The 21,644-nt window shown below is 33.3% G+C and overlaps 1 pseudogene; it reads right to left on the reverse strand.

Annotated features, from left to right (window-relative positions):
• Window positions 1–6,314: 6,314 nt before the first annotated feature.
• On the reverse strand, window positions 6,315–9,180 carry LOC149254340 (7-deoxyloganetin glucosyltransferase-like; annotated as a pseudogene).
• Window positions 9,181–21,644: the final 12,464 nt, after the last annotated feature.

Here is a 21,644-nt window from a genome sequence, read left to right on the forward strand (position 1 = left end):
TATTGTCACGCTGCTGAGATCTATCTTGAGAGGGAGAGTTTTAGAGCTAAGAGTTGGGGGAGGTGATACTACAACTACATCTAATGGTTGTAACTTTCCTCCAACTCCTTTATTAATATAGATCAATTGTTCTTCCTTTTGTATGTTGCTATTCATTCTTTACTTATTCTATTTAACTAATGATTGTATGGGATTTTTGTTTATATTTATTTATTCATTCATATTTATATGTTTATGATAGATTCGATTATAAAGATATTATGTTGTGAAGGTTTCCTTTTTCTCTCTCTTATGTGTAGGACCTAGCTTTAGAGCTAACTAGGAGCACTTCCCAGCTACACTAAAAACTCCAAAAAGACTTGCATGCGAGGACTCACAGGAATTCCTTCTCTTTTTATTAATCTCTACACTAGATCTTGATCAGTCTATCCTATGTTTCCGGGATAAACTGAGAGGGTTTTATGTTCATCTAACCATGTATTAAATCCTACAGAAAAATGATATTTTGAAACTGTAATATATTTCACAGTGTAATTAAAATTAGTAAAATGAACCCATAAAGGGGGTCATAAATGGAAATAAAAGTAAAACTCTAAACAAGAAGCCAAAAGTGCATGTAACCATGGATGCAAAATTGGGAGTAGAATTGTATGTTAAACTAGCCATCAAAACAAGATGCAAACAATGACACAAAAAGGGTTTTAAAGTAGAATTTAAAAAGGGTGCAACACTAGACACAAAGAAGGGAACAAAATAGGGCATACAACAGGATACCAAATTGGTCGCAAACAAGGATGCAAAAATGGACACCAAAATGAGGATGCAAAGAATAGTGTAAAATTAGGATGTAAAATTGGGTTCAAAACGGATGTAAGAAAAGACACAAAACAAGATGAAAAATGGGACTAGAAAAGGGTGAAACCAAGGATGCCAAAAATGATGCATAACTAGATGAAAACCAAAACTAAAATCTAGGTGCAAAATGAGATGCAAATGTGGACACAAAATGTGGCAGAAAAAGGATGCAAATTTGGATGCCAAAAATGATGCAAAATTAGATACCAAAAAGCATGAAAAAATGGACATAAAAAAATGGTGCAAAATTGGACACAAAAGTAGAAAAAACGGTTCAAAAATTTGCATAAAAATGGCTTAAATTTGGATGAAAATTGAGATGCAACATTGGATGCGAAATCAGGTGTAACAAATGATTCAAAACATGGCTCAAAAGCAAATGCAAAAGTAGACGTAAAAAATGGCTCAAAATTGAATGTAACATTAAACACAAATTGGGATGCAAAGGTGGATGCAATAAATGGTTCAACATAGGATGAAAATTTAGATGCTCAAAAGGATGCAAAATTGGATGCAAGAAATGGTGTTAAAAATGATGCTAAATTGGATGCAACAAATTATGCAAAATTAGATCCAAAATATGGTGCAAAATAGGATGCAAAAAAGGAAGATAAATAAAACACAAAAGTGGATGCAAAAATGGATGCAAAATTTGGCACTAAATCAGATTCAACATATGGTGAAAAATTGGATGCAAAAAATGGTGTAAAAAAGGCAAAAAAATTGGCGCAAAAATAGATGTAAAAATAAGTACAAAATTAGAAGCAAAAAATGGCATAAGACTAGATGCAAAAACTGACACAAACTAGATGCAAAAAAAGGCACTAAATCAGATGCAAAAGATGCTATTAAACTCGATGCAAATTATGACACAAAACTAGAAGTAAAGAATGGCACAAAACATGAAGCAAAAAATGATGCAAAAAATGGCACAAGACTAGAAGTAAAACCAAATGCAAATATTGGTGTAAAATATGATGCAAAATTTGGCATAAAAATGGATGCAAAACTTGGCGCAAAAAAGGACGCTTTAAAAATTGTACAATAGAGCCAGATTTTGAGACAGCATGCTCATCCCAATTGAGAAAAAAATGCACTAAAATGTGGTGCTAAGTCTGGCGCAAATTTCCTGTTTTGTTGTAGTGTGAATTGGTAAATTCCTCCTTTGACAGAGGCTTCTCGTAGAGTTTCAACCTATAAAAATTAACCAAAAGTGGGATCTTCCCATCATCAATTGTTTATATCTGAATAAATCCATTGTCATAGAATGTTTCCACTGGGTAGGGATCTAGCCATGTTGTCATCAATTCCCCTTTGAAGTCCTTGAATCTGGATTCATATGAGAGGGCCAAATGACCTTTCTGGAAGGTATTCTCCCTGATTTTTTTCTGATGCCAAACCTTTCTTGTCAATTGAACCACTTCAGTATGCATAAGAGCCTACAATCTGAGTTCATCAAGGGAATTAATTTGTCCTCTCCTCAGATAGTATGATGTCTAGATCAAGTCATGTCTCTATTCTCAAGGTGGTATACTCAAATTCGATATACAATAGTGTTTCCTTACCATAAACCAACTTGAAGGGGGTGAATTTGGTGGTGTTCTTCCATGTAGTATTGTAGGCTGAAGTGGCCTCCACAAGCCTAACTTCCCAATCCATCTTGCTTCTGCCAACAACCTTTGTAAATATGCCTTCCAATCCTTTGTTGGTCACTTCCACTTTCCCATTTTCTTGAGAGTGATATGGGTTGGACTTCCTATGCCTCATGTGACATTTTTTTATTATCTCCTCTATCAAATTAGAATTGAATTGAGTTCCTTTGTTAGTGAGTACTTCCGTTGGGAAACCAAATTTGTAGAAAATTTTCTCCCTTAGTAATTTTTCCACCTTTTATTTTGTTGTTGCTTTAATTTCCTTCACTTTAGCCCACTTTGTTAGAAAATATGTAAATATAATAATATACCACTTTTGTCCAAATGGTGGGTCAACGAGTCCAATGATATCCATACCCCACTTTTCAAATGGCTTACGAACCACTTGAGGTTGTAGTGGAATTTCATCCTTTTGTGTGGGCTTACCCATCCTATGACACTCATCACATCAAGCAGTGTACCTCCTAGAATCTTGATGTAGGGTAGGTCAATAATATCCTGCTTGGAGAATCTTGAAGGTTGTCTTCTTGGTAACGAAATTCCCCCCACAAGGCCCATCATGGCATGCTAATAGGATATCAAAGGCTTCATCTTACCTTACACATCTCATCAAAATCTGATTTGGGCCCAATCTGAAAAGGTTACCCCCAATCCATGTGTAAGGGGTACTCTTTTTCAAAATATTTCTCTTTTCCTTGGAGGATAGATTGGGAGAAATTGTCCAACAACCAAGAATTTTTCTATGTCATCAAACCAAGGTGACATAAATGAAATGGTGAAGAGTTGCTCATCTGTGAGCTGTTAATATATGATCTCTTCATTATGTAAAGGCAAGGTTAGTATATACAAGAAATATGCAACCACATTCTCTTTCCTTGGCTTGTCAATAATGGTTAGATCAAATTATTGCAATAAAAATAACCATCCAATAATATTAGCATTGACATCGGGTTTTTTCATCAAGTACTTAATGGTTTCATGATCAGTGTGCACAAAAACTTAGTACCCTGTAATGTATTGTCTAAATTTATTCAAGGAATGTACAATAAACAAGAGCTCTTTTTCAGTAATTGTATAGTTAAGTTCAACCTTCGATAAATTCCTACTAATGAAACAGATAGCAGAAGGCAACTTACCCTCCAACTGTCCCAAGGTTTCCCTTACAAATTTGTAAGATGCATCTGTGTGAATATTAAAAGGAAAGGCCAAATTTGAGCCATTGAGAACTAGTATAGTTATCAACTTCTCCTTGAGATCTTCACATGCTTATTGACATTGGTCTTTCCAACAAAAATATGAATCTTTTGTTAGTAAAAAAAAACAATGGTGATTCCATCTTATTAAAATCCTTGATAAATATCCAATAATATCCAACTATTCCTACGAAACTCCTAACATCCCATTTTTTCTAAGGAAAATGGACCCTTCTGTTAATGAAAATAATGTCATTGTCAACTTGAATCCCTTCCTTAGAGAGGAAGTGGCCTAGAAAAATCTTTGCAATCATAAAGAAAATCATGTTTTTTTGGACTTAAAAGAGAGATTCATTTCAATTCATATTTTCAAAACTTTACACAAGATATAGAGGGATTCTTGGAATGCATATCCATAAGGAGTGAATTCGTCCATATAAATTTCAATTGACTCATGAACAAGATCGGAAAAAATACTCAATACTACCCTCTAGAAGGTAGCAAGGGCACCACAAAAGCGGAAAGGAAGGACCATATAGGAAAACATCCCCCATGGACATGTGAAGGTGGTATTATCCTAGTCTTCAGTACTAATTTGGATCTCATTGTACCCGTTGAAACCATCTATAAATGAAAATAATGTTTTCCGTGCAAAACCATCCAAAACTTGATCAATAAAAGGTAGGGGAAAATGGTCTTTCTTGGTAGTCTTGTTAAGTTCCATGTAGTCAATGCAAACTCTCTTTTTCCCATTTTTTTGGGCACAATAAAAGGAGGTGATACCCATTCACTATATGAAATAGGATAACTAATAAATCTTGCATCCAATAATTTATGCAATTCTTCTTTTACTATGTATTTAAGTTTAGGGTTCACCCTTCTCTAGGGTTGATGAAACGGTTTGTGACCTTCTTTGATATTTCGTGCTTCAAATCACCTTCTTTTTCCACGTTTGCAGACATGAGTGAAGAATGTATGCTCGCATACAAGAGCCTCTTCAACTATCTTGTTTTCACCAATGAGGAATCAACATCAATCTTCTTATCCTTTTTTAGATGAAGCTCTGAATAGATTTTCCTATTTTTAGCTTCTCGATGTCCACCTTTCTTGCAGTAAGTGCAAAGTTTCTTTAACATCCACACTTTCTTTCCATTCTCTTTATTCTGATGTGGAGATGGGTCTTCATGTCATGTCCATTTCCCAGATGACAAATTTGATATACAAAGCCATTCTTTTCCAACACTTGGTAACACAATCGTTATTCAACCCAGAAAATGTGCATGGTTTCGTGTACCACAAATCTACATTTTCAATCTTCCTATAATCAAAAGGAATTTTGGAATAATTAGCTTTAGTGTACCTTTAATGGTTTCCTTTGGTCCACTCTCTAATGTGAACATGTTCTAAAATTAGTGATAGATAATTTTATTCCAACAATCAATTAATTATTTTTCATGTTTGTAAAGAGGACAAAAATTATGTCACCATGGAGCTATACTTAAGGTTGTGGTACTTTACCTATTGTATGTTTCAGAAGCTTTTATGGGCATATTTTCTGGTCGAATTTGTCCAAAATTTGGTAAGGATTTGTTAGAATCACAAGTTTGAGTTATTAACTCTCCACAATCCAAGTGCAATACAAATTTTTCATACGTTTAGTTTTGATCTCTAGAATAAAAGTCCTATAAAAAATTTTCATGATGCTAAATTCATATATGCACTCAAGAATGTATTCAAAACAATTCAAATTGAAAATTTGACTAAAAAATCCAAATTATATATAACCCTTCAAATTTGTTAAAAAGGCAAAAAAAATATAATGAATTTAAAATCATTCTTATTTACAATATTATATGGTAAGAAAAATTCCTTTATACTCCTTTTTCTCTATTTTATAAAAAAATTTTAACATAATTTTACTAAAATTTTGAAAAACTTCAAAAGTTAAATGAAAATCATTCCCCTATCTACCATTCATTTATTGTTTATTTGGAAATAATTATTATTCATCTATTGTTTATTTGGAAAATAATTAATTTATAGTGATTTTTTTATAAATGTACCAAACATTTTAGTCATTTTTTATTTTAGTCAAATATTTTTTCTTTTAATTCTTTATTTATATTCTTTTAACCCGTGTTTAATTATTTAAGTTAATATCAAATTTGGTGGTGCTAGGTTTATATTTAAAGAGATTTAAATCCCACTTTATCTGTATAAACTGCTTATTCATATTGGTTAATTTTTGAACGTATTATTTTAATTATTTTCAATACTTCAAAACTAAAACATCCTTAATCGTATTTTTCTATTTCATATCTTTAAATACACAATTTAATATAAACGCAGTGTATTACTTATATGTGCAAGATACTTATTCACTCAAGATATCCACTTCTTGAAAAATCCAAGGATAATGTATCCATTAAGCCCTGCTTGAAGTAATAAATAATATAAGGCAATGTATACCCATTGAAAAAACTTAAATCTATTGCATGATCATCTTAGAGCGAAATCTTGGAATCATACAATCAGTCAGGAAGAATGTTACCTATATATGGCCCCAATATAGCGCCAATATAATTATCAGTCACTCCAGCATCCAGTGATGAACGGTCGACCATATAACCCAAGAGTTTGACACTGAAATCAGCTTTGCAGAGCTCTACGCTAAACCCAACAATTACTGACTTCACCTTAACTACCTTGACCGCGAATATCTATCATACCATGTTTCTTCGGTAACTTATATCTATTCTACCTTGTTTTTGTGAGAGGTTAGAGAACACCCTGGAGCTACCTGAAGATCCACAAATTAGAGAACTGTAGGTAACTTTAAAGAGAAATGAAATTAAAAACTAGATACCGGAACCTACCAACATTCGCGTTTAAACTTCTGCCTCAACCATCTGGGCTATAATTTGATGCATTCTTTTGAGGAATTATTTGGTGGAGTAACTTCTCTAAGTTGTTGTTAGAAGATCCTCCATCCTGGACAGCGCGCTTCGCAGCTTGTTTCAGTTTTCCAACTCTTTTCCTCATTTTAACTCCTTCCTCTCCTCCTATCAAATTCCTCACCAACACTGCCACCTCTTCCCTCTTCACCGTCTTTTTTAAATGCATTCCTATTCCCCACTCTTCACAAATGAATTTCGCATTTATATGTTGCTCAGCCAAAAAGGGCCAGCATATCATCGGCACTCCCGCGCTTATGCTTTCCAACGTGGAGTTCCACCCGCTATGAGTGAGAAACCCTCCCAAAGAAGGGTGGGACAGTACTTTTATCTGGGGCGCCCACCCCACCAACAGACCTCTATCCTTTGTTTCCTCAATGAATTCCTTTGGCAATATGGCAGATTCACCATTAACTATATCTGGCCGGATAACCCACAAAAAGTGGTGGTTGCTGGAGGCCAATCCCCATGCAAATTCCAGTAGTTGTTCATTGGACAAAACTGCAATGCTTCCCAAACAAACGTACACGACAGAACATGGTTTCTGTGTATCCAACCATGTAAGGCAGCAACTTTCTTCATTCCACATACTCAATTCATCCGAGGGTCCTTCTTTACTCTTACAATGAAATGATTGAGATAGCAGTAGAGGACCGATGGCATATACACGGAAGTTAACTGAGAGTGCCTCCAAAACTGGGCGTTCCAGTTCTTCGAATGTGTTAACTAGTAATGCAGCTGCGGATAACGTACCTTGGCCTACCATTATTCCACTCTGAAAACCAGGGTCCGAAATGTCTGTGACTAAGAGGAAGTTGGGCAGCTCCCTCAACCGCGGGGGCATTCCTGGGATGCAAGTGATTTTCACTTCATCAAGATATTCCTTGGTGAGGCAGCTTTCATCTGTCAAACACAAACATTATTCATCACAATACAAAGTACAATGGCAATTCCATCCAAAGTGCGAAGAACAGATTGAAACTACAAAAGATATGACATGTATACAATTGTTTCAACAACGCAATCATTTTCAAAATGTGGTGTGGGTAGATAATATGCGACCGTTTGGATCGTGTAAGCTACGCATTTCCACCCATAGAGATCAAAATATAATTAAGATTAATCAGTTTCTTAACCCATTGTATTTATTCCACCAACTTTCCATCGTATATATTCCATATCTTAAAGTAAACTTTGTTTATAAAACTTTATTTTTAGGAATTTAGATCAATTTTAAAACAACTTTGTTATCAATTTTCCAAAGAGATGATAATAAAACAGGTAACTCAAATCAAACACCCCCATTTCATAGGAGGAATAAAGTACAGAAAATGCTTAGGACAATATTAGCAATGTCCTTTACCCGGTCAAACATTTCGGGCAATAGCCCATATACAGATTGGACAAAGTCTAATTCCTTTTAAAATCTCTTCGTTCATTTTCCGTGACGCATCGAAAAATTGTGACGCCTCAATGTGCCCCAGTTGAAAGATTCTCCTCACGGCTAGAAAACAGACCAAGATAGTTTATATACATAGAGCCCACGTAATATTACTGTTTTCTGGGACGAGAAAACTTGTCTATATTATCATTTTTGGAATATTTTTTATAAATTAGATTTTGAAATATTCTTAGAATCTGTAATTTTAGATTTTATTTAAAATACCAAAAAGTTTTTATCAATAAAACTATTTTACTCTACATTAAATTTACAGATACATTTTAAATCGGAGTATAAATCTTTGGGCGATACATTTTAAATTGTGATTGATTTTGATACACAGAAAATTAACATACCTCCTGCACACAAAAATGACATGCACAAATCTAGAAATCGGCCATCAATTGGGGATTCTTAACCTACGCAAGACTTAAAAGTTCCATATATCACCAAGACTTAGTTGGTTGCAGGATGCAGCTTGATTGCTTGTGCGTGGATGTAAATAGAAGGAATGCAGACTAGCTTATTTACATTGAACAAACAACTATGATGTTGACATTTGTTGCGTACCTTTGAGAGGAAGATATCCTTTCTCGATGAGCAGAGGAATGGAAAAGTAAGCGGTGAAACCGAAGGCACTGGTCGGCCAGAAGGCAACTCTGGGAATACCATATTCGTTCGCAACATCCTGCGTCTTCGATAAAAGTCCATCCGACACTATAAAGGTGACTGGAGGAACGTTGGGAAGATGGTGGAGCCTCTCCATCAATTTGCGGAAGTGAAGATGAGCGTTGGCGGTCATAGATTGGAAGATGAGCGTTGGCGGTCATAGATTCAGGCAGAGTTTCGAATCGTATATTCATATGATTCCTATTACACATAAGGGAATCATCATCATGGGTCAAAATCACCCCACATTCAGCCAGACGCCTTTGGACAAATTCTGTAAGCACGAAAGTGATATAGAACTCGCGGGTGGACAAAACATGGGCCAAATTCATGAAGGGTTTTATGTGGCCCTGCAGCGGAAACGGAAATAATACGGCATGAAGGGACCGCTGATCGACTGATTGTGTGGCTTCCATGTGTTCATTCATTTGTCAGTCACCAGAAGAAAAATAGAGGGATCTGAATTCTGGAAGAAGCACGGTGATGTAGAACTGTTTATAGAGATTTTTCACAACATTAATTACTTCCCATTACAGTTGCATAGAAACATAAGACTAATGTGGTCATTGTAAAAATTAATGTAGTTCTCTCATTTTTTTTTGGTGAATGGAATGACACGGAAGATTTACTTTTAATGAAATATCTAAGTATCTTCGATTATAGTCGATGTTTGGAATTTGGAGGGAGGCTGATAAAAATAAGTGAGTCCTTTGTTTGGAAATGGAAAGACGAAATAAGTATATATTTCAGATCACACTATCAGAGTTGGAGTATCTCTTCGTCGAAAATGGAAGAAAATTATTTTGGCATGACCAGATCTTTTTTGTTGCCGCAGGAATTTTTATCCCACAAACAGTTTCACTTTAAATTAAAACCATTTCCATAAAGAACCTTATCCTTGATCTATATTTTTCAGGTCAGCGGAAAAATTAAAGTTTCATTGGCATAGTGGAACTTTACTATGAGAGATAATCAGAAAGGATTTTCCAATTTTTTTCACAAGGGTCAGCTTAAGTGTAATGCTAGTAAATTAGTAAGCTAATTTCAGCTATAACTTAAATAAAAAAAATTGATGTAATTATTTAAATGGATTATCTTTATGGATACTGTGCATACATGAACAACATCGGAGATAAAGATAGAGTTTGATTATTCAACTTTCTCCGGATGCTCCTTAAAAGGAATTTTACCTATACAAGTAATCAATCCGGTAAAGTTTTGTTTCCTTATCTATATCACACATATAGACTTTTTTTTCTCTATCTAAAGGAAAAAAAAAAAAAAAAAAAAGAGTTTGATTAATTATTTATATGATATTATAATATCTTTTAAGTTTAAATTATTAAATTAATATTTTTTATTAAAATTTATAATTTTTACAAATTTATAAATATATTATATCAAATAGAATTAATTAGAAAAATATAAAAATAACAATTATGAATTATAATGTAAATCATATTCATAAATATAACGTGAAGTTGAATTTGAAAGAAAAACAATAACTTATAAGTTATATTATATATTCAATAAAACTAGTAGTTTTTTCTTGGGGACAAAAACAAATTAAATATAAATTAAGGTAAATGAGAAATAAAATAAATATTTAAAAAATATAATATGTGAAAATATGTTTAATAGGTTGAATAGTAAAATATTATATATATATATATAAATATTATTTTTTATATTTAGGTTTTGGTTAATTATATTTTTAGACCTAATATTTCTGAAATAATTTCTTCCAAAGCAAGCTGATGCTAATAAAAGAAAAAGGCACACTGGCACACTGACATCCTCTGTGACCATTCCATGTAGTTTACCTTTTCAGCATAGCATCTTCTACGGACCTGAGAGTGCTTGTGGCGGTGTTAACTGCAGCAAAAGCAAATATAGAAAACGCACACTGACACCGTACTGGAATTACGCGTTAGGCTGGCACTGGGGCGGTCTTAGCTGCAGGGAGAAAACAAATATAGAAAAAACCACTGACACCTAGCAGTGTAGGGTGGATTAAGTTCATGATGTCTTTATCATTGAATCATCATTACCTAGGTGGTATTATTGTTCAGAACAATTTAGTGGCAAGAAATGGGTGTAAATTTGGTGATTTGGAATTCTCTAGTGGTATGTGGTAAGGAACCAACATGGTTTTTGGTTCATTGGTGATTTATGTATTTATTTTGGTTGACACCTTGAGTTTGAGACTTTTTGTTTGATAATGATTTTTTTCTATTCATGGTCAATAGTTAACCAACTTAGATCCATCTAACACTGGATCTATCATGCATCCAGAGGGATCAAATCCCTCTAGGTGCAAACCTTCTTTTCTACTCGAGGGATTTGGATCTATCATGCACCGAGAGGGATCAAATCCCTGGCCATTCCAGAACACAAGCTGGAGCACTGGTACAAGCTGGAGCACTGGTTTCAAAGTATGCTCGAGAGCCTCTATATCCAAAGCCTATTCATGTTCCAAGTCCCTATCCAGATCCAAACATAGATAAAGATCCCGCACCATTTTACCTCGTTAAAGCAGCAAAAGGATCAAATCCCTCGAGGTGCAAACCTTCTTTTCTGCTCGAGGGATTTGGATCTATCATGCACCGAGAGGGATCAAATCCCTCTAGGTGCAAACCTTCTTTTCTGCTTGAGGGATTTGATCCCTCTCGGCTCTGGGGGCATGATACATCCGGTGTTAGATGGATCTAAGGTGGTTCTAGTTGAGGGGAAAATGTCACACTTTTATATTATCAGTATTATGTACATGTTTGAGATAAAATTCAAAATTCACATTATGTTTTCTTTGCTTGGCATGGTGATATCATTCTCCTTGGCATGGTGATATCATTCTCCTTTGATTAGTTTGTGTGTCTATATGCGTTTGGATTTGCATGGTAATATTTGTAAATGTTACAGTTGTTGTGTTATATTTTACATGTGTATGTAATTGTTTATTAGTGATTAGTTGGTGATGAAGATTTAGTGAGACAACCTTGTGTTATCTTTTACATGTGTATGTAATTGTCTATTAGTGATTAGTTGGTGATGAGGAAGTGAGACAATATTGTCAATAGTTTGCAAGAGGATTGATATTGCACATCTATTTCAATTAATTTTAGGTATCACAACTTCTCACAACTAGTTAACTCTTAACAGTGTTCCTCCAGGTATTATTAAATATATCATGAAGGGTAGTTTTAATAACTTACAAAGTCAAAATTACTGTTGAAATATTTTGTTTCTTTCCTAATGTTTGAAATAATTTATTTCCTTCAAGAATATTTTCATGATCTTTTTATCTATAGTCTATTTGCAAAGTCTAGAAATAATGTATTTTTGAATTTTTTTTAAATGAGTGGCTAGATTTATAAAATATTTACATTATTTGTTCTCCAAACAATTATCACATCTCCTTCAAGAATATTTTGATTTGTTTTGAATGTTTATAAATATAAATTTTCTTCTTATAAATATTTTGAATACATTGTTGTATGCAATTATCAATTAGTAATTTTGAATATATGTAATTTTGAATAATGTAATTGTATATTAGTAATTAGTTGGTGATGAAGCAGGGAGATAATCTTGTCAGGGATTAATTTTCACTTTGCACGAGGATCGATTTTTCATATCTATTTCATTTTAAGTGTAGGTATTGTAACTTTTAAGAACTAATTAACTCTTAATAGTGTCCCTCTAGGTATTACTAAATATATCTTGATTTTTTTTTTATTATAATCTACAACCTCAATATTAACAACATCTAATGCATCTAATGAAAACAATCAAATAGGATTAGAAAACAACATCTACACTGAAATCAATGCATCTAGTCCAAACAATCAAATAAGATTAAAAAACAACATCTACACTAAAATCAATGCATCTATTTCATGAAATCAAATGATATTAGAAACCAACATTTACAGTGAAATCAATGCATCTAGTGCAAGCAGTCAAATAGGATTATAAATCCACATCTACACTAAAATCAATGCATCTAGTGCAAGCAATAAAATATAATTAGAAATCAACATCTACACTGAAATCAATGCATCTAGTGCAAACAATCAAACAGGATTCGAAATCACCATCTACACTAAATTCAGTGCATCTAGAGTAATCAAGTAGGATTATAAATAAACATCTACTCTAAAATCAACGCATCTAGTGCAAACAATCAAATATAATTTGAAATCATCATCTACATTGAAATCAATGCATCCAGTGCAAGCAATCAAATATAACTAGAAATCAACATCTATATTGAAATCAATGCATCTAGTCCAAGCAATAAAAAATGATTAGAAATCATCATCTAAACTGAAATCAATGCATCTAGTGCAAGAAATATTCTTCCCTCTCTCCTCCCTCCATCCATATCTATATCTCCCTCCATTTCTCCCTCTTTGTCTCTCTATATCACCCACTGAAACACACATGCTCCTCTCTCCATATCCATCTATCCCTTCCTCTCTCCCTGCCTCTCTCCATCTCTCTCTTCTTCCCTCTCTTCACATTCCATCTATATCTCTATCTCCTTTTGCCTTTCCTTTGTCTCTCTATATCACCCCCAAACCATATAGACTCTTTCCCCATATCTATATATATATATCTCTCTCCCTCTTCCTCTCCCTCTCCCTCTCTCTTCCCCTTATATCCCTCTCTCCACCTTCTATCTCTCTTCCATACTACTCTCCTCTTTTCCCTCTCTCTCTCTCTATCTCTCTTATCACTCCTCTCTCTGACGCCCTCCCTCTCTTCCTTATTCTCTCTCCCACCTCCCTCTATCTCTTCCCTCCATATCTCTCTTTTCCCTCCAACTCTGTCACTATCTCCCTACCTCTCTCATTCTCTCTCCTTCTCCCCCTTCCTTCCATCTCTCATTCTTTGTCTCTCTATCTCACCCCAAAACTTACACACTCTCTCTTCATCTCTCTCTCTCTCCACTTTTCTCTCTCTATGTCTTTCTTCTTCAATCCCTCTCTCCCCCTCCAACTCCATGTCTCTATCCCTCCCTCTCTCCTCCTCTCTCTCAAGTCCTCTCTTTGATCCTTCCCCTCTCTTCCTTTCTCTCCTACATCCCTATTTCCCCCATCTCTCTCTCTCTCTCTTTATCTATCTCTCTCTTCCCTCCAACCTTGTCACTAGCTCCCTCCCTCTCTACTTCTCTCTCTCCCACTCTCTCCCCCCTCCATATTTATGTCTCCCTCTTTCTCTCTTACCATTATCTCCCTCTCTCACTCCTCTCTTTATCTCTCTCTTCATTCCTCCTCTCCCCTCTCCATTTTATCTCCATCTCTCTCTTGTCACTCCCTTATCTATCCACCTCTATCATTCTATGTTTTTGTTCTTCCCTCCATATATATCTAGAGTTAATATATATACAATGATATATTAATATATATTATAATATAACAAATTGAATAATATATTAAATTTAATAATGTATTGGTCCAAAGTTATTAAATTGAATAATATTAATATTACAATATATTAATATTAATAATGATGTTTTTTATATGGCATGATAAATTTTTTTATAATAATGTGGAAATATTTGTGTCTTTCATGACTATAACATATCCATAGGATATGATTTTTCCTTTTAAAATTATTTTACAAATATTTAATTGAAAAAAATATTGAATTAACCTTTTTCTTTGATTTAAGAAATTATATTGGCTTTAGTAAAGAGTAAAGATGTTTAAAATTTTACCTAATTTGGAATTTTAATGTGGTAATTTTTTTGTTAAAGGTAAATTTATGACCCATTCAAATTCACTTACATGATAATGAGATAATTTATTATCCATTCAAACTATATCTAATAATACATAGTTATATTTTAGTAACTAATCTTAGTCCATCAATAAGATTTAAAAGTTATATATAATATAATTTAAGATTGAAGCTAATGTTTTGGGTGACACTAACGAAAATTAATTTTATTATTTTTTGAGGACGTGACATACTTACACATAGGGTTCATACCGGGTTGCAGAATGTGCCTCTAGGCCCAATGATATTGCCTTTAATAAAGAGTAAAGATGTTTAAAATTTTCCTAATTTGGATTTTGATGTGGTAAATTTTTTTGTCGAAGGTAAATTTATGACCCATTCAAATTCACGTATATGATAATGAGATAATTTATTATCCATTCAAAAATATATACTAATACATAGTTATATTTTAGTAATTAATCTTAGTCCATTAATAATATTAAAAGTTATATATAATATAATTTAAGGTTCAAGCTAATGTTTTGGCCGACATTAGCGAAAATTATTTTTATTATTTTTTGAGGACATGACATACTTACACATGGGGGTCATATTAGGTTGTAGAATGCACCTATCGGTGCAACAAGGCTATTAATTATTTTTCTAGTTGTTTAGAGTGACAACCAAAAGACTGTTGATTTAATTTTCAACCTGAGGTTTGTAGGGGAAGTTCCAAATTGCCATCCATTGTATATGCTAGTACAATCATGTATGTGCCTAAAATTGTTGTAACGAAATGGTTGTCATAGTTATAGATATATTGATTCTCTTACAAGTCACCAAGTGATCTAAGTCACATTGCTTTTGTAGAAATATAGAGGAACATTGTCTAATCTATGTTGCAAGAATGTGAATTGTAAGAAAAAAAATCAATCTGAGAGGAAAGTGAATCATAGTAGGATCTAGAGGTGACTCGCTCAAGTATTAAAATGGTCTCCATTAATTCACACTTCCTTTTAAAGAAGATATAAATAATATAACCAATTGAAAATGTTTAGGGAAATAGAGTAATTTAACCCTAACTTAAGAAAACCCTAACATGAGTTGCGACAAAAACCCTAACTTAAGAAATGTTTTAAATCTTTCACGAAACTAATTTAGTGAGTAAATGAAGATAACATCAACACTTGACTTACAACAATAAGCCTATAGTTTTGAGTTGTAGCAATGTAAATTATCATATTTGTGGAAATTAGTGATTTAGGGTTACAAAAATACAAAAACCAAAGTTAATGTAGAAATAAATAGAAAAATAATTACAACTAAGTCTATGTTATGTATGAATATAGTACCTGAATAAAGAGGGGGGCCTACCTCCTTTGGCAAGGCACTGAGTAGAAAGCCAATAGAATGTGAATGCTCGACACAATATTACTCTAATTAGAGAGGAAAGAAAATCAAATTGCATAAGTATGGAAAGTACAATAATATTCTTAGTTTCTGGTTACTAGTTCCTAGCTACCCACCTAAAGGACAATAGAAGGCTTTTATAAAAGATGTTTTCTATTTAAATAATTGAAACAATTGGATGGATAACCATGGTAACTAGGCTATTCATCTTGTTGCATCATATTCTTTAAAAAATAATAGAAAACAAGCATTGTGTGACACGATTCAATTATGTGATAGGTGGTAGTAGAGTCATCCACTTTTCTTGGTCATCCAATTTCTCATGAGAAATTATTGTCAACTACTCGACCGATCCAAAATTGGTAGTTAGATAGTTTACTGTTGCACTGATGCAATAGCCACAAAGTTGTAGCATTGTCATGAAAGTTGCAACAAGTAGAAGAATACAAAGTTGGAGCAATGCATCACTACAAGGGGAACCACAAGTTGCAACAAAAATGTCAGGGGAAGTACAAGTCACAATGATAAGAATTGTAACACTAGATTCATAACAATGATGTCAATAATCTAAAGTTGTGTATCTTTGTAGTTTCATCCTAGATTTGCAAATGCAGTGAAGAGTTGTAGCAATGATAAATAGTTGTAGCAACTATGGTCACATCTCACAGTTGCAGAAATTAAAACTTGCCCTGCATGAGAATGTTGTAGCACATATAGGGATTTGAAAAGCCTACAAATAGATGCATCCATGGCTAATATAATTATGTTGAGTAGTACTTGTGTAGCATTTGTATCTTATATGCCACTATTAGTACATAAAAGAAATCATTTCCCAAAAAATGTGAAAGAATAATTGTTGAAATGGAACATATAAGGATATCCCTACCTTGACCAAAAATGTATCAAAATGGATGGAAAAGGTAATAAGAAATGATGGAAATTTGGAAAATGGTGGAGAAAGTTATTAAACAGATGCTAAAAATATGTCAAATTAGGCATTTGTCATCTTCCCCCAGTCAAACACATTACATGTCCTCATGAAACTAATAGTTGGTATGAATCTAAGAATGCAAGGATCCCATGGGGGTTACTGAGAACGTAATCAATATATGCTACCTCATCTTCATGAAAATACTTCCCTTTTTCCTAAATTTCCCTCCAACAACCCCATTTCTTCCTTTCTAGTCAACCAATAATCCTTCCTATACTCTATAGTTGGAAATCAAATCATATAATAGTGGAATTTCAACCCAATCTATTTTCTTCCACAACTCTCCATGCATTTAATGTATTTATGCACTCTTTCCAATTATATCTTCATATTGCTAAAATTGAAGGGGTATTTTCTTTGGGTTTCTTTTGTAGTTGATTCCACCATTCCACACATCCTTCCATAGCTAATTTCTCTATTATCTCAATTTGTGTCCTAAAATATGTGATGGCTTTCTATTTATTCTTAGTTATGAATTCTACATGTTAGGAAGAGAAATTCCATTGTTTATGAATGTTAAGTTACTATAAGGGCATGTGATACTCACCCCTAATTGAAAAATTAATGGAAAAATTATGTTGTGCAATTTTATTGGTTGATTTCAAGTTAACATGGTTAATGAGGTAGGACAAGAATTCTCTCAATTGTACATCACACGCAAAATCATTGGGGTGCCAAATGGGATAATGAAATATCGAAACATTATGCTCATAAAGCTAATAGAGGTAGTTCTTCTTATCATTGGTTCATGCACAATAGGCCTCTAGAAATGTGGTTGGGCTTGTGATTTAATGACTTACTAGTGATTATGGATTTCCTTTGCAACATTTTGATTTTTTCTTGTAAAAACAAAATGTAGTAATTTAAATTTACTGCTCTGTTGATCATGGTTGGTTTAAACCAAAGTCAAGCGTTGCGAGGTTCATTCGTAATTAAATTTTTTGTTTAAGTTTTAAATTGGAATTTTTTATGATGTTTTTTGTTTTTTTGTAGCTTGGCACCAAAGGAATTTTGGTTGGTTGCACTCGCCATTGGAAGCTTTCTGATCCTCCTTGTCTAGATTATGTAAGTCTCCCTCCTTGTCTAGACCAGGTAAGTATCCCTCCTTGTCTAGCCTCCTCATCTGGACTAGGTAAGTCTACCTCCTTGTATGGTATATTTCCTTACCCCATGGGATATGCCACAACATATGGGTACAAGTGATCTTCTCGCAATCGTATTGGTAATTTTTTTTGTCACCTGATAGGTTACTAGCATCAAATTCACCACTATTAGCATTATCGTTAAGATTCTCTTCCCTTAGCTCGTCCATCCCAAGTCTTACTGGGGAGTTTTCACTCAACTTGTAGTTAACTGAGTCAAAGGGACTTATCATACTAAAGAAGATAAGATTAAACCCTACAAGGCACTTTTAGATAGACTTAGAGCAACCTTTGACGAATTTTATATAGATTATATCCAGTTTCCAACATGGTGATGCCATGTCCTCGGTCGCTTCCCCCGTTAGTACAATAGAACTATTCTTCCTCTAATTCTGATGTTGCCTCCTCTCTTGGAACTGGATATACTCAATCTCGAATGGGATATGTGACAGGAGACTATGCAATTAATTCATAATAAAATGTGCTCACCTCTAGCTTAGATTCCCCCAAATCATTGTTGTCACATGGGGTACACTCATTCTTCTCGACACAGGGAATCATTGTTGTCACATTTCACACTTTTCTTTGATTTGGATTTTATAATATAAAACTATGAGTTGCAGTTTAAAAAAACACACTTGTAATAAATTATTTGCAGTTTTGCTCAAAACAAGAATTGATCTATTTTAAGTATTTTTTTTTCATTTTGAAATTGCATTTGAGGCTTTTTATAATGACAAAAGATTAGCTACTAATCTCGTACATATATTTATTGGTGGATCCAACAATGTAATGTCATCCACATGTCAAAGACTGTAATTGTAAGAATGTACCTTATTTTCTAGTTCTCTGTTTTTTCTATTGATTGTACCATATTGTGTAGTATTTGCTAAAGTGCTAGATTAACTTTGTACTAGAAAATACCTGCAAACTTTTATTTCAATCCTCCACATTATCAATTTGTTCTAGGTCACTTTTGCTTCCCTTTATGGTAATTCCTGGTGGCATTACAAACATGACTTTCCTCCCTCTATCTATACTGACTCTGCAACTATTGTTTCATTGTTCATAGTGATACACTGTTCACCATTGACATTGATTATGTTTTCTACTTGAAACTCCTTTCTTGAAACTAGTTTTATGTTTGGGTTGTGGTGTATTGAGAATTTCACTGGGATATGCATTTATCTTTGTTATAGGTTAGCGAAGCTACAAGACTTCCATCCCTATCGAAGAGACTAAGATCTATTAGTGATAAACTTGATCAAAAATTCAGAACAATTCTAGCTCTACAGTCATTAAAGCAAGATTCATTTTGGCTTATTTGGGATTCATTTTTTCAGTTTTAGCACATTTGAGAGTGATTGTTTTAAGGCATCAATTATGAGAAAAAAAGTTTATCTGTACAATTTGATTGACGAAACAATGAAGATCTTTGTGGACCTATATCTTGTGGCATGAAATCTAGGATTTAAAATCAAGCCATATATTTTCTAATATATATGTGTGTGTGTGTGTGTGTGTGTGTGTGATTGAATAATTTACTGTTAATTGATAATCTGATAATATTCAATAAAAATTGAAGGAAAACTTGCATTGCCTACATATTTATGGATGTCATATATGTTGAAATATATAATATGAAATATGATATCAAAATCAGCCATATATCTTTGCATCTAAAAGTATATAACATTATTTATAAATCTTCTTAAGTGCATCATTTTTGCCTTACATTTTATTGGAGAGGTTGAAAATAGAAGTTAATTTTAGAGAATTGAACTATTTCAAACTCTATGTAAAGTTTGAAATAGTTCAAACTAAGATTTACGCATAGGATTTGTTGTGAGTAAATTGTTCCTCCATTAAAACCGATTCTTCAAACCCAACCTAACTAATATGGCTAAAAAATAGTGAACTCAACCCAACTTGGGAAATAAAAATAGTGAACATTGAACTCAACCAAACTTGCTGAAAAACACGGTGAATAGTGAACTCAACCCACCTAACCTATGAATAGTGACATTATTGAGTTAAGCCGATGATATATGTGAGTGAAAGGAGTGTGAAGAGAAACATCATTGGGTTAAATAGATCACAGTGAAGTTTGGTTGGGAAAAATTCCATTCAAAGTTTTAAACCTGCTTCCTGTCCATAATTTTGTAAAGGTTGAAACAATTTCATTTTTTTTTGGGAATAAACAAATTCAATTGTTTTCACCCTTTATTGTCCTTTAACCTTCGAACGATATCGGTCAACCCTTTTATAGTTCTACTTATAAGATGAAGTGTAAATTTTTTGTTTCGACAAATCTGTACATATGATCTCTTTTGTCTCCTCCAAACTTCAAATTTAATTTCATTTGAGATACATCATTTTCATTTGTATTTTTTTGGGTGCACGAGATTGAAGCTAATTAGAGTGTTGGCATTTGTTTTTCATCTATTTTTGGTGTTGTAATTTTAATGTTATTGGGTTGACTTGTTTAACCTTGATTTATCTCATAGAACAACCTTCATGCTTCTTGGTAACATACTTTCCTTGCTTCTATTGTTATATGTTCATTTATGTTTCCTTTTTCATTATGTGTAATTCACTTTGTTTCCCTATTTAATTGGAACATGGGTCTTATCATCTTTCTAAGATGAAGCATAATACACTTAATTGAAGGTTCTTGTACTACTCTTTTCAAGCAGTAGTTTCTTTTGAGATACATATTTTTCATTTCTATTTTGTTGGGTGCATGATATTGAAGTTAATTAGAGTGTTGGCATTTCTCTTTCATCTATTTTTGGTATTTTAATTTTAGTGTTATTAGGTTGATAATTAGATTGTTTGCATTGCTTTGTCATCTATTTTTGGTGTTTTAATTTTAATGTTATGGGGTTCACTTGTTCTACCTTGATTTACCTCGTAAAACAACCACGATGCTTCTCGGTAACATACTTTCCCTGCTTCTCTTGTTATATGTTCATTTATGTTTCCTTTTTTATTATGTGTAATTCACTTCAATCTTCCCTATTTTCTTGGAACATGGGTCTTATTAGCTTCCTAAGATGAGACATAAGACACTTAATTGAAGGTTGTTGCGCTTTCTCTTTTCAAGTAGAAGTTCCTTTTTGAGATATATATTTTTCATTTCTATTTTGTTGGGTGCATGAGATTGAAGCTAATTAGGGTGTTGGAATTGCTTTGTCAACTATTTTTGGTGTTTTAATTTTAATGTTATTGGGTTGCTAATTAGAGTTTTGGCATTGCTTTGTCATCTATTTTTGGTGTTTTGATTTTAATGTTATTGGGTTAACTTGTTCTACCTTGATTTATCTCATAGAACAATCTCCATGCTCCTTGGTAACATACTTTCTTTGCTTATGTTGTTATATATTCAGTTATGTTTCCTTTTTCATTATGTGTAATTCACTTCAAACTTCCTTATTTTCTTGGAACATGGGTCTTATTAGCTTCCTAAGATGAGGCAGAATACAGTTGATTGGAGGTTCTTGTACTTTCTCTTTTCAGATAGTAGTTTCTTTCTTAGATACACATCTTTCATTTTTATTTTGTTGGGTGCATGAGACTGAAGTTAATTAGAGTGTTGGCATTGCTTTGT

This window comes from Pinus tabuliformis, chromosome 7 (assembly GCF_031772625.1).
Source record: "Pinus tabuliformis cultivar Carrire ecotype Pingquan chromosome 7, CPIR1, whole genome shotgun sequence".
NCBI lineage: Eukaryota > Viridiplantae > Streptophyta > Pinopsida > Pinales > Pinaceae > Pinus > Pinus tabuliformis.